Here is a 15,824-nt window from a genome sequence, read left to right on the forward strand (position 1 = left end):
AACGTACTTCAAATATTCTCGACCAATTTCGAGACTACTGATTTACAGCATTTTATTATAATCATTTGTTACATGCTGTATTTTCCGAACAAATATAGAAACAATAAATAACACGATGAATACAATGTATAATACATTAGTTGAAAACGTGAACTAATTCGAGTGATGTTTTTTTCTTTAAAACAAATAAATAAAAGATAATCATTATCCAATTTCTCCTCTATATCTCTATATTTCTTTTCTTGCTTTTTCTTTTTTATCTGCAATTTCCACCTTCCATTTACAAAACGTTAAACAAAATATACAGACTCTGATTGCATTACTGAGTAAATATAAGAATAGTTTAAATGAGGAATTTCGTTCGTGTAATCGATTTCATTTTATGAAAGTGCAAATATTAACGATGTATTTGGAATTCAAGATTGGACGTGTGCTTATTTTGTCGTGATGATTTTGTCTGTAACACATGTCATTGCTATTTTGTCTAATAAACGGAATGTCAATAAAAAACAATAATTGATAAATTATTTAAAAGAATCATTAAAAAGTTACATTTCCGTTTTCAATCTTGTAACTCAAAATTGCTGTCTATATATTATTATTACAAATGCAAAATATTTAAATTAAATATGCCAGCCACAATTTCTACTGCAATAGAAACGAATAACTAACAGCGTAACATAATTCTATTTCCGAATTGATTACTGAATTTGTTTCTATGAGAGAATATAAAATATATGATGTATACATTTCCAATTTTGATAATAATGTATAATGATACGTATTAATTTTAATTATTAATATCATATTGCATTTACGAAATTGTAAACTGCAAAATTTCGCCATTGTTCCCGGTAATAATGTACAAATCATCATATTTTCGAAAAGAGAACTTATATATATAATCGAAAGATATCAAAGCAGAAAACGCGTTTTCCGTCCTATTGACTTATTGGTGTTTGCAATGTTCTGAGCTTATCTTTGTTGCACAATACGTAAGGGCTCTGGTCCAGTCGATTCTATGCCTCGGCGAATATATATCGGACGGAGAGACGCAATTTTACGTCCCTCGTCGAGGACAAAGCCGCCGCCGACCATCGACCCCCTTGGCGATATTCTTCCCAGCCTTACAAGTGAAAAGAAGTACCCGCGAGATGAACCTTTCGTTATATAATAGAGCCGTCGAAAGAGTTCGGGGGACTGTGATAACAAGTCGTAACGAGTTTTTTATAGCGGCTGTATGTGCGTGTGCGTGTGCGTGTGCGTGTGCGTGTGCGTGTGCGTGTGCGTGTGCGTGTGCGTGTGCGTGTGCGTGTGCGTGCGTGCGTGCGTGCGTGCGTGTGTGTGTGTGTGTGTGTGTGTGTGTGTGTGTGTGTGTGTGTGTGTGTGTCTTCTCTCTTGTGCAAAAACGTGACTTTCTTGAGCGCGTGCCTGCCGAGCTGACTCACACCTTCTTGACCCGCGAAAACAGCTTTTGGCATTGTTTACCCTGGAGTTCTACGACGAAGCCGACCTGTCGCGTATGCCGGTTGGTAAATTGGGTTATCACCGCGGGATCGGGCAAAGTATTAACAACTCTTTCGAGCAAGAACCGACACAGCCAAGCCACTGCTTTCATGATAATCACGGCCATTAGTGTGCGAGGGTCGCTCCTTGGAGCGGACCACCGACGGACACTGCGGTTTTTTGCGTTTGGAAAATAATCGAAGATATCTTCCGCATAAATGGCTTTTACGCAAAGTGTTTTTGCTAAATTATATCGTTTGAAAATGAAGAGGACACAAAATGACAAATATTAATAAAGAATTCGAAGAACAAATGTTAACAGGAAATTAAGACCCGTAATTTCATGTTATATCATATGAAATTTATAATGTAATCTGTGCGTACTTTTTACATTTTATAAAATAATCTTATACGACTAATTAAAAAAAATTTTTTAAAGATTTTTAAAAGAAATTTTTTATTATAAATGAATTAAGATCTTTGAATGATTATCTCAATAACTGTATTGCAATTACATTGAAATAAATGAGCTTCTCTATATAAGAGCACTCGTAAATGCGGGCTTATAACCGGCTTTTGATTCGTTAATCAATAAATGATCATATAGGTAATTTAATTCGCAGCAATAACGAGATATTTGACCATTTATTGATTAATGAATCCAAACCAAAATTTTCGGCTCAATTTATAACCCTGCTTTATTGATTGCGAATACCATTAAGTAGAAAAAGTTGATGGAAAAATATACGTATAATGTGGAATTCAAATTTACATTTTCTTTACAGAACAAGGAAACTAGCAATAAGGCAGTGGAGTAAACGGTATCGCACGGCCATTCCTGTTTATTATTAAATCGTACAGATATGTGTACAAGTTCCAGAATTGTAAATTTTAAATACAAACAAAATCATAAAATAAAACGTGGAAAGCCGAAGCGGGAGCTAATAGTTATTCTGTTCAAGCGAAGCCGCGCGTTTCAACGATATTTTCTCTCTCACAACTGTGGGGAACATATTTCTACGTGCACACAAATGTGCATGTATATTTGTTGTATATTGACGTTCTAAAAGTTGCATTTCAATTACATGTTGCTGGAAAACAGACAATTTAATTAAATCACCAGCACCACAGTTGTTTTACTGATGCACGATACTATTGCGATATATCGCAAGGAATAATTTCGCGGGATGGACAGATGCAACCTGCACGAAACATAGAAATATTTTCACGAAAATGTACGTTGTCGAGTCCGCGAGGAACACTAGTTAACAATCCGAACGGTATGGATCATCGTCTATGTCCATCAAGATAGGAAACTGTGACAGTATAAGGGTGCTGGGGTGACAATCAAAGTTAGGCCGGATATCGACGGGTGCTCCATAAATAAGCTTTTTTTTTACGCCGAGTGGGTGACGGCGATTGCTTTCGGCACTTTATCGGATATATTGTCTGGCAGCATGCGGGCACCGAACCGACAAATCCGACTGAGAAATGACATTTGAATTATTCGCATTCGATATTTCACTTTTTTTTTTTCCTTTTTTCCTAAAGCGCCGTGGCCCTTGCCGCAAGGAAATTACATTTTGCCAAACAACGAAAATATTCCCGGGACAAATAGGGCCCGTCACGTTGAGCGGTTTATATTGACGACAATACGAGCATATATAACGTCATAAAGAAAAATTGCATTTCAATTTTTTTTTTTCGACGGAAATCGAAAAGTAAGCGACGTGTGCATATTGCGGCATATTGTCGGCAATGCTTCCGGTATTATTATATAGTAATACAAGTAGTGCGTAGCCATTGCGTAACCAGCACTTTTATCCTCATAGATTTTATACGGCAGAAGTGCATTTTGAAACATTTTAATAATAATAAGTCCAAACGGAACTTTAGCGTACCTGTTCGCAGCTTCGTTCAAACATTGCCCAGACAATCACCTGCAACACGGAAAAGGGAATTGTTAGAGAAAGAAATATTAAAAAAAAAAAACGTTATTTAAAATGTATGCTTAAATATTATTCGCAAAATTACGAGATTACAACAGCTTTATATCTTTTTGCATTTACATATGTATAATGGAAAACACTCTAATTATAATAATACCTTTATAATACTTATAATACTACTATAATACTTTTGCCGATTCATCCTCATTAAGCTTACGTATAAACTTTTATAACGACCAAAAAAAAAAAGAGATGCGAATATTAACAGAATATCGGATATTTCAGCAAGGAATATTGAAGTACCGTCCTCTCGTAAATATGAGAAAAAACGCATTTCGTTTTGCATGCAAATCGCAATTTCAATGCCTCTCAAATGCAAGCTACTGTGACATGGTATGGTGTACTATCTGTATATAAAAAAAAAATTGCTCTTTTTCTCTTTCTCATTTTTTTTCGACTATTATCATCGAAAAAGGATTTGGATACTTCGGCGACTTTTAGTCAAGAATTTATTATAATCGCATTCCGAACGTCTTAGGGCAACGGCTGCAAAATAGCAGTTCTAAGGAGGACTGATTGAAACTCCGGGAACATTTGCCTCGTTGCCGAACTTCGAAGCCAATCGTCGCAAATAAATCGGATTTTGCAGTTAACGGTTTCCTTAATTACCCCATCTATCGCCTCAATAACGTCTAACGTCTCTGTTGTAAAGAGCATTGAAGTTTCCTATTACGCTAACATGAAATAATTCACTCTGTGTTAATGAAATTATAATTGTCGAATTCTACGTCATTGTTATTTTATTCTAGATAATTAAACGCAACGGCTAAACATTTGGTTTCGCAAATTTTTATTCTATAAATATGATTAGTTCAAAAATATATACTCTCGCAAAATTATGTAACTTTTTTAAAAAAATAAGAATTTATTTATAATTTTTTTCCTCAACTACGCATGCCTTATTCTTATCATTATGTTGGCGCGTAATAAACTGTTAAATAAGAAAAGCAGTTCTTTGCGTTATAATCGAGCTGGGAGAATAGCTAGCCTGCTAGCCGTTGGTACATTATTCGTTCATCGTATGCGTGCGGGAAAATAGGTTGGACTTAAATAGCGAGTCCCTCGCTTCCTATCCTAGCAGCTTTGCATGTCCATGCAAATTTTAAAATCTGTATTTCAGAATGAATGTGCCAACACCCGAAATGGCGTGTTATGACAGCGAGGGGTATTCAGTTGATACGCGGTGTATTTTGTGTAATTGCGAACGCCGTGTATCACCAGTGTGTGGAAATTTACCGTTTTACATAATGGAGTGTTAATTCGGTGAACGAGTGTCGCATGTACGCAGATTCACGAATTGCGCCAAGGGAAGGGGGGGAAAAAAACAAGGGTAAAAAGGAGATAATTGTGCTTGTAATGGGAATTTTCGTACCTCCGCTTGATAATTCGCTCAAATAGAACAAATGGCCGCGAGAAACGTAAATTAATCCGCCTTCGCGGCAATAGTCGTGAGAAATTGCGACGCCATCCATTATGGCAGAAGTTCGCGAATTTTGTAGAGATTCTAGGCGGTCGGGAGAGAAATGTTGCTTAGAGCCGCGATACGGAAAACGTGCTCTATCGCGTGTTTCCCTCGCATTTTCAAATCCGCCCGCTTGCGTGTGCGTTTTCCGTAAATGACAGACAACGGTGACACGTGTATTTTAGGATTAGTGTTCTCGCGTGCGGCACTCTGTATCCACCAGCTAGGAAGAACATAAGCCCCATGACACATGTTCTAGCACGTACATTTCCTTCGTTGACCGCAATAAGGGCATGCCACATCGTAACTTAGACGTACAGAAAAGTTACGATTCGACAAGTACGCCGACAACCGAGAGTAACTATTGTCTACGTAATCAGATCGAGTTTGTGAAAGCACATCCCGATCGTCAATCGTAACTCGTAGGTAGATGGTGGAAGTTATGTAATTATATTCAGAACTCAAATGTCATTATACATGTATATATATTACAAGAAATGAAGTTATAGCCAAGGAGAAATAGGCGCCGCAAGTAGAGTAGTTAATTATCTCTACGACAAAGACGAACATGCATATTCAGAGATTTTTGATCGTGATTTCCCTTGCGTAAAATCATAATATATATGTAAATCATTGATCATTTTTTTTAGAGTATTACAAAAGATGGAAACATCTAAAATTAGGTTGACGACAGATAGTTATGTAATTTAAACTGATCTTACATAACTGATCGTATGTCAGAATTGTCCGGAGTAAGTCAGCATAGTCTAGATTACGCCAACAATATTGCAGATATAATCTCAGTAAGATATATTACACAGAATACAACGCAAACTGAAGCACGGAAGAGCAGAACATAGTTTAAGATATTTGAAAAAAAAAAAAAAATTAAATATCAATACTCTGTCAAAATGACGAAATTAAATAAAATAATATCGATATAAAAATCAGATGAAAGAAGCTTGTGTTATAAGAGAGATATCAAAACATAAGCTTCTATAGGATTTTCTTTTTGGATTAGGAAAGAAAAGCTCGAAAAGCCACTTGAAGTTAAGATTTACAATGTTCATTTTCTATCTCCGTGCGCGAGTTCTCTCTTGTCGCGGTGCAAGAATATGCAAAGATAACTTCTACCTTCTACAGTGCGATAAGCTTCTTTCTGTGCGAACTCCCGGACGTTCTGTCGGAAGTACGCTATTTCGGGAAAAGTACTCGTCTCCCGCGGTCATCTCTGTACACGGCAACGCGCAAACTCGCTCGTGCGATGGCACGTCGGCAGTAACGTCGAGAATGCCGAATGTAATAAGGAGTCGCGGGTGCAGAATTCTGCGGTTCGCGGTATCGAGGTGCCACAGTAATCGCGGGAACACATTTGCAGGGATTCTCGAGAATTGTGTCTATCTGTCTAATAAACGCAAGCCACGGCGCCCAATTTCGTCTCGGGGCTCTCGGAATGTCGATCATGGCGTTCGCGCGACACGCCTGCGCGAGAATAGTTTGCACAATGCAGTCTCGAAACTACGGATGGCAAAGCGATATTTATTCCCGTTTCTATCGTGGCGCACGACCGGAATTGCAGCGGTGCCGCCATGTATGGCGCCGCCACGGTGAATCGATGTCTTTCGTTTTGCTCCCCCAGCACGACGTCTTTGAAAAGATGCGGCCGAGTTTCCAGATCGTATCTGTCGGATGTCCCACTATTGCCGGCCTATATTTTGCAGCGCGATTGATATCTTAATTAACGGTTGAACATGAAAATGCCTCTCTCGTGCCTCTCTCTATTAATCAACCTAAATCAACAAATTATAAAGTCAGAAACTGTAAAACGAAAAAACGTCATTTCTCAATCAACTTTTCAAATAATAATTATCAACGATATTAAATAACAAAGTTATTAAAAAATCTAAGTATTAAAAAATATTAAAAATATAAAATTACAAGATATTACGAATATTAGTTTGCAGAAATTATTTTTAAAGGCAGAATTAATTAGAGATCAGAAAATATTCTGATATTAATTTTTAATCATTTACGTGCTTTGAGTTTTGCATATTTAAGGAATCATTAATACGTATTGACATTAATTTAATAACGATACTGACGATGTTTAAAGCCGAGCTCTACGACGAGTAAAGCCTCATGTAAAGAGATTAATAATTTTCATCGCGGATCGTTGAGTCACCTCACCTGATTAAACGTCCCGCGATATGCTGAGTAATCGATTACACGGAATGTCATTAACTTACAAAACCTCACTGCGGTTTCGCGATCATGTAGAAATCTACCGTGACACAGCGCGGTGTCATCTTTTATGATGTAATTATGGAGATGTAATCATACGTTTTCTTACGTCGAGAAAGCCCGGTTGCAATAATTTAATTCGAATAATGGTCTGCTCTCGTATCGTGGCACAGTATTCACGACCGCAATGCCACTTAATGGCAGTGTCGTTACACGGCCCGGCTTTATTACTGTACACCCACGTTGTTACAGCCCATTGAATTTTCATGAACATGTTACGAATATAACGGCTTGTTGAGGTTTCTTCAGTTTTATTACTAAAGTACAAAGCAGAAGCATTAATACCGTTAAAAATTCCACCATGACACTACACGTTTAGCGGGTTTCATCGTGACATGCCCGTTAGTTCATTTTAATTTCGTCTGGCAAAGCCTAATTTAGACATCTACACGCAATTCGCACTTTAGGTCTAAAGTACAATATAGAACAGTCGATAGCTCTAACTGTATTAGATAATCGATCGCATTGAGTACGATTAGCTCATAAAGTCATATAACGCTCTTGAGATCGCACAGCGCCACTTCATCATTACGCTCCTGTTTCTCTCTACGCGTGAATTCGCTTAACGCTCGAATAGTCAGAGGTTGCGGTGAAATAATTGAGCTGTAACCAGCGCAAACGTGCCAGCGCGCGCGCAAAGAGGTGAGAAGCCAGATCGGTATAACGGAAGTCACTTAAATCGAATTATATCACACAGGCTGGTACATCGCCACGCGTAGAAATGATTTGATTTCGGTCCCCCGGTGAATATCGGAATAACGGAAATCACGATTGTGATGCGAACTTCAAAGAAAGAGTCGCGGGATAAATGCAGCATTATCGTTTCTCCGTATGGTACGCGATAGTATTGACAGAACGATTTACATGTGCTTCGCGTTGGATTTACCAGGGATTTATTTTTCTACCTATCAACTTTTCGCGTCTCACCGGCCGGCAAATTAAACGGAAATGGAATAAAAAAGAAAACTGAAAGGAAACGAGAGAAACGTAATATCGTACGATGTAATATTATCGTGATGCTTATCTTCCGCCTCAAGGATAAATCGTCGTTGCATGAAAGTAATCTTCCGAAGGGGGGGCTCTTATGTTACGTTTTTCCGCGGTGCTATCAATTTACCATTATCTCGCGCAATGGATACATATGCCCATGGTGGAATATATATAGCTTTTCTAGAGAGCAAATGTGTGTCGCAGGCGCAATACAAAATCAAGCAGCTCGGTGCGCCTTCGATACGAAACATTGATCCAAGGTCCAAGAAAATAGCGAGATATCCAATCTTTCTATACACGCTTCACCGCCCGCGCAACAAGAAGCTGACTAAAGCAAGCAAGGCGAGCTCGCACGATTACTTGGTTCGTTTCCTACGGCACTCCACCTACTTTCCGAACCCGAATCCATCGCGCCGCATCGGGTTCTCAGCAAGCACTTCTTGACTTCGCTATCTCCCGCACTGAAATACTTAATCAAAGGAGAATGGCGGCCGAACTTCGAGGCAAACAGAATGTGAATATGTGAACCAAAGGCAGCAATTGGCGGGTGATGAAGCAGAGAGAGAGAGAGAGAGAGAGAGAGAGAGAGAGAGAGAGAGAGAGAGAGAGATGGAGTGGGAGAGGGAGAAGGCGCGCGTATGACGTACGTTGCTTCTATTAATGGAACGAAATTGACACAGAACATACATCTAAATTACACGACTCTTTAAGTGAGACGAGTAATATTAGCCCGTCTCTCTAATGTGACCGAAAAGGTACTTACCGAGTTCTGTGCCTTAAATAAAATGCCGAAACCGCGTTGGAGCCCGCGACTCGGCGACGCTCCTGCGAGATAAATGCGGGCGTGATGCGGGGCCGCTACTTTGTATGCTCACGATGCGAACATCTTTCCTGTGACGAGGTCAGGACTTACTCCGTCGTTAAGAGGGAACGTGAGTCTTTTGTGACAGAAGAAGAGAGATCGTTACCGAAGAGAATGTTACGTCGATAGTTGAACGCCAATTAATGGTACATCGCGGGACTTTCACGAGTTCGTCGTTTCTGCCGATGGAACGCTCCAAGAGTTACGGCTGCGAGACGCGTTCGTGACGTGTAAAAGCGAGCATTAGAAACGTGAATAGTTTCACAAGCTCGAAAGAAACGCTCTAACACCTTCGCCAACTTTAGTCTTATGCGTAACGGTTAATTCGTCAAGCGTGTGAATCGACTGTTAGTTTATAACTTCTCTTAAAAGACACGGTCGTATCTAATCTGGTAACTGTTCAGTTTGCTTTTCCTATCGCACCATCGAACGTCGATCACTACTTTGCTATAACTATCAAAATTAAATAATGGAGAGAAGGTTACATGTGTGAAACGCACTAGATTCTCTTCTAAAGTCTAGATGCATTCCCCAGGTACCACTTTACATCTTGCTCTGCAGGCTTGTATTAAACATTTACCCTGGTACAGTACGTGTTGGACCTTTGCACGGACCACCTTGTGTGCATAGGTTCTCACCCATGTATCTATCCATCTCTCTTTCTCCCGTATTTCTGTCACCCTTCCCCTCCTCCACTTTCTCTTCCTTACTCACTGTTTGAGTAACGAGATAAATTCAAACGTCACGCCTTCGAATATACAAATTGCTTGCACAAGCTCTTAAGCTTTATAAATTCAAAACTCGGACGATACCGTAAAACAGAATTAAATTACTCATCTCGCCAATAAAAGTAATTTCAAGTTTAAACTGATAGCAAATGTTTAGATATAATAAACTTTATTACTATGAAAATTAATGAATTGTATAATTCCGTTGATGTTCTCCTCCCGCGGTAAAGAAGCACGAATTCAATTCAGCGGAATTAAATTTATATTTTTCGCTATGTAAAAGTTCGTAGAGCTGCGCGTAATTCTGTAACGATTCGCGATCACCTCCAGTTAATGATCTGCCGATACCACGACACGGCAGAAAACGCTAAAGTGTGAAACGAGCGTGAAATTTTTCGAACAGCGAGTTTGCCGACAATTCAATTTTAGAGTACGCGAAATTGCGGACACAAAGCTGCTTCGTATTGCCTACGTGGTCACCTCTTAAACTCGTGAATTAGAAATACTTGGTGCTGGGCACGTGTACATGACAAAGTGTACATGACAGGCAGAGATGTTTTGTGCAATTTCCTTATGTCGAGTTTTCAGAGGCCAATTGCGGGCAAGATTGCTGGTACAAAAAGTTCGTTGTGTCCCGGTTCCCATGTACATCGCGAAGGATTAAATGAGTCGAGATAGTAAGAATAGATTTTTCCGCGATTAAAATAATATTATATATATAAGATTATTGTACATGTAAAATACAAAAAATGGATAACGAGAACGTTATGAATCGGAAGATTAATTAATCACACAGAAAAAGAGGTCACTTTGCTGTACTTTTAGATATCAATATATCTAAAAATTTAATCGGATATATCTGAAAATAATCTTCTTTCATCAAAATAATTATATAGAACGTTGCTAAAACTTGATATTCTAACAATCAATTTGAATGCTCTACATAATTATTATACGATAATCCAACAAAGTTATTTTCAGATTAATAACTAATGATCAAATTTTTACATGTTTTAGCAAAATTGTGTTTACCACATGTTTAAAAAAAATTCACACAATAAAAATTAAAATTTTATTAAATTGTTTTGTTTTCTTGCTACTATACAAAATTCTTTATCAATGTATAATATGTAAGTATAATGGAAATGATTATGGAAAATGTTGAATATTTCAGTATTTTGAAAGTAAGAATAGCAAGGATGCGTAGCGATATCACACAAAATACATTGTGTACTATTTTTGGAAACAATTTCCGTAAGATTATGTTTGTTTCAGTAGTGCACGAGAGGGTTGTTCCGTAGAAACCAACCTCGATACGTCATTTATGATACGCCATTTTACGCGAAACATATATTATTAGAACTTGCGCAATGTAATTTCGTCTTTCATACAAACAATAAAAAAAGCACCATATTTAAAGAGATTTACTGTCGGTGTATTGCCGAGGAATTAACTTTCAGATCAACAAACTAAATCATTACATTATGTAGTTCATTTTTCAATATGCTAACTGACGTTAATAAAATTATATTTAAGACATGATTTGTTTTAAATATTGTCACAACAAAATATAATTCTATGTGCTTTTGTTATAATATTTTCCCGGTGCAATAGATCAATCTTGGAGAGAACGAATGCTGCTATGAATATTAAATTATATAAATAGTAAAAGATTGACTCGACGTGACGATAAATGATTCGATTGATTTCCTATGGAAATTTATAAATTTTCCGCGGAACAAAACGTGCCACCTTTTTTCTAGCTCGGCACTAATTTAACAAGCGTATTAGAGAAATTCCATTTTCGAATAGTTTCTCAATCGCGCTTTGATGGCACTGCATGCACGCCGATGTTGGAACTGACTTTCCTCGCCATATCTTCGGTAGTGCAGGAGCCTCGATGCAATTTATGTCTCTGCACTTTGCATGGGAGGATATTTCACCCAAAAGTTCTTACGCGACGGGATCGTGTACCTTCCCTGTCCGCTTCTTTGGCGTGTGTATATAAAACTTTCGTCCAACTTGGTGGCCCGGTTGCGGAGTATCAATATTTATACATTTTTTTCTGAGATCGCCAACCTTGGAGAGAACATCAATTTGCAAACTACAGTCGGTCCGACGACTTCTTTTAACATCTGACAATCGCATTTATTATTTGATTGCACAAACGTGCCATCGCGAGTATCTGTACGAAGTTTTACGAGACATTCATTATCGCCGACTTATTTTCATTTTTTTTATACAAAGATATCACACAACGATATCACACAACGATCTTTACAACTATTTAGATCATTTATTGGCAGCATATAAGAATCTGTTGAACGAAGTTGTTAATTTTCTACTTTTCGAGCGATAAAGCATTGCTCGAGCGATTCTGCACATCGTGCAGAATCTAATTTGACTTGAATAGTTTATGTACTTGCAAAGCAACATTTGATTTTACTGTACACACGATACTATACATACGAAACAGGTAAACAGAAAATTCGATCAGTACTTCGAAGTTCAATAATTACTTTTGGTCATTCGTGATAACAAATGCTAATGCGAGAGAGAGAAAGAGAGAGAGAGATGGGGGGGAAGATAAATTTTCACTACAAGCTTTCTCATTTCATTAATAAAAATATTATTATAATATCTAACTTATTATTATATTATAATTTTCTCGTTAGGTGAATATTTTTAAACTTACAGTTGGAGAATGCAATGGGAGAAAAATACTCGATTTCGCCCCAGAATCGCGGAAATGCATCTGGCGTTAAGCCAAGCCGTTTCTCTTTCATGATAGGTGGTTGATGCGTAATTTTTATTGTTCGCGCGAGAAAAGAAGGAACAAGGGAACGTGAATCAGAAAAGAAAAATGGCAGCAGTAAGAAAAGACAGAGTTATTGATGTTATTGCTTTTGATGAGATTACATTTCTTACGAGATAGTAATATGCCGTAGTCCACAATTTTCTTGATATATAATATACGAATTATGAGGTAATTAAAAAATTGCGAGATAAATGAAAGAGTGAAACAAATTTTGAGCACTATGATGATTTAGGTAAATTATGTAGCTTAGAAAAGAAATCCACAAATTTACGTGTGCAAAATAAGAAAAGAGAAAGTTGTTAAAAAAAAAAAAAAAGAAAAAAAAATATTATTCGGAGTAAGTCGTGTCTCGCGTTTTCCTACAAGACATCGTTAGAGAATATTCAAATTTTACATTCTTTGCTTCAAGGATTTCTGTAGGGCGCCAGTTCTAGTTGGATAAGCGTAACTGGAATGAGGGTGAATAGACGGCGCACAAACGAATGAAAACCGGGAAGCCTGGGAGAAAATACGACCGAAATGTCTTTCTGTGACGCGAGAGAGGAGAGGATAGATTATAGAACAGTCTAAATAAAAGAAGCTGATTACCCACTGCCGCGGGATATTTCGAAGGTCGGTGAACTCTCGAATACTGAATACTTGAAATCGCGGCGGGCTCGTGCAACCTTTGAGCGACGGAGGGAAGTTGCCGCATAAGTATCCCTCAAAGGGGTAGTACTAAACCACCTAAAGTTCGAGGCTCGCTTACGATCGAGGACTCGGATCCATATTCCACGCGAGCCCGATGTTCCAGCAAGCAGTTAAACTTAACTGGAACTTGGCGCCGAAATTCGCGCGATAAACGATAAATGGGCTCGCTCTTCTGCATCAATCGCTGTCAGTGGTCGTTCATCGAACGGTAAATCGCGAAATTTTCACGCCTCTCGTAAGAAACCTCTCCAAACTACCATTCTATTAAGGTGAGAATATCCGCATTACTGGTTTAGCGTCAAAATTTATCACCAGGAAGTATCGGTACACTTTATTCTTATCACTTTTCTCTTTCGCTGTTAATTTTTTCTTAAGCTTGTATGCGAGATATATTTCAATTTTATTCTCTCTATCTCGAGTCTTTAATTCGATTTAAAACGAGTATAAAACATCGTTTATAGGTGGCAATTTAGTAGCAACGTCGATTCCTGATTTTATTACACGGCTAGTTATTATCTTACGCAAGTGTCTTATTTCATTCTCTTCTATTTCGTTACGGAATCGGAAGTTTCGGTACGAATTACTGTAATTAATGTCGACCATTATCAATCGCAATTCGATCCATCGTTTTACCGTGTAACGTTGTAATGCGAAAAGTTTCGCGGCAGCTTCAAAGAGAATGGCTGTGCAAATGCTCCTTTGAGCGTTCTAGGTGCCGGTTCACGATAGTGCCGGTTTTACGTTTACGTAAGTGCTATGTATGGCGTTGGCGTGAACATGCGTGCGTTAGCAGAAACGTGTACACAGAAAGGCTTAGAAGGAACGGTCCCCCGAAACTACTAATATTAAGTTACTAATGACGTTGCGCATGGGCGTCAGCAACGAGCGACTCGACTTTCTTTAATATGCAAGTCGCGCGATATTTACACGGTATGCAATGAAATACATCGGTAGCAAGTTGAGCTGCAAGGCACAACGAGGCACGAATTATAACTAAAGCATTCAACGGCGTACCACACGTTAAAAGAACGCTTTATCATGGATAACGTTGAAACCGCGGGTTCTCATTATCTCGCGATAAGCATTTTCTAATTGAGACGTAACGACGGAAAAGAGATTTCCGTGTAAGACGATACAATATAATTGTGATATAAACCAAGATTAATGCGGAAATTAATATTTAAAATTACGGAAGAGAGATATTCTTCCACGTCGTGTGAAAAATTTGAGAGATTATTTGAATCGATGTCGCAAAAGTAAAAGTTTGCACTGACCGTATGGCATACATCCAAAGTATTGGGGTTATATTGTCTGTGATTTAAATGTCCATTTGCTGCCGCAATTTATATATATATATATATATATATATATATATATATATCACATGCACATTTTCGCGGAATGATACGATTCTAGAGTGTTACAGAGCGATTTTATTCCGCAGAATTTTCCCCGGGACAGACTGTGTGAATATACATTCTCCGCTTCCGAATTCGCCATCGTGAGTAGCATACACGTTTCGCAAATTTGAACTGACACGTGCAATGCGCTACATGTCCGTACGTATACATGTGTTCCGTACCTGAGCCACAAGACACCGTCTGTCTATGCATTTTCACGAAAACGCTAACTATTCTGCATATAATTTACGTCAAATTCTTTGACGTAAATTGTATGTTATCTGCTTAATGTTGTCCAATTATTTCACATTGGATTCCATATTAGACTAAACGATACGAGTAAAGAAAATTCTTTAGCAACTGTAACGGTATAATTCGTTTCTCCTTTTGAAACTGTAAAGATTTCTCACAAAAATTTTTTTCTCCGATAATCAAATTACTTTGATTTGAAGACTTTAAAAATTCACACGTAATGTAGCTATTTATCAGTTTCTCACGTATAACAAAATATTTTTCGACGTATACATATTAAGCGTATACATATTAAATTCGTGTCATAAAATCGAGGAAAAAGAGGCTCGCAAAGTGCATCTCGCGCATAGATTTCTATTCGAGAAAAGGCGATTTGCGATTAGAATAATGCGGACGATTCAAAATCCACAAGTGAAAGAAAGAGGAGTACAAAAGAAAGTTAGAACGGATACCGCGAGGGAGAGGGGAGGGGAAAACAAGTGAACGGCCAGCGATCGTGCTTTATCGCGCGGCGCAAGACCATTCTATCCCGCTCCCGATAACGATAAAATGCCTGTTCCAGGATATTCAGTCGGCCCGATGATCCATCATTCGGCGCGTTCGAGCGCGCGTCGCGCAACATGCAATCCTCGCGCGTAATGGTGTGCACGCGGCCGAATGCGGTAGGTGAAGCTGAATCGAGTGGAAGCCGAAGGAGGCCTCTCTAGCTCATCGCCGGTTGGTTTTGCTGATGTTGCTTGGCTCTCGTTGCCGCCGTACTAACCATCGTCGTCCATCGGCCCTGATACCGAGCCACGTCTCGGCTC

At 38.5% G+C, this 15,824-nt stretch overlaps 1 protein-coding gene across 4 annotated transcripts in view; it reads right to left on the reverse strand.

Moving 5' to 3' along the window:
- Positions 1-15,824, reverse strand: part of kek5 (leucine-rich repeat, immunoglobulin-like domain-containing kekkon 5 protein) — a 120,153-nt gene that overhangs the window by 82,569 nt on the left and 21,760 nt on the right. The window contains exon 2 of one of the 4 annotated variants that reach the window (XM_089070337.1): positions 3,408-3,446. The gene's annotated coding sequence lies outside the window, so the exon portion shown is untranslated. Of the gene's footprint in view, positions 1-3,407; positions 3,449-15,824 lie in introns of those variants that run through there. The other 3 variants (XM_011646565.2, XM_011646566.2, XM_089070338.1) reach the window with 3 other exon arrangements.

The sequence above is a fragment of the Pogonomyrmex barbatus genome, unplaced genomic scaffold, assembly GCF_055798465.1.
Source record: "Pogonomyrmex barbatus isolate J1 unplaced genomic scaffold, ASM5579846v1 scaffold10, whole genome shotgun sequence".
NCBI lineage: Eukaryota > Metazoa > Arthropoda > Insecta > Hymenoptera > Formicidae > Pogonomyrmex > Pogonomyrmex barbatus.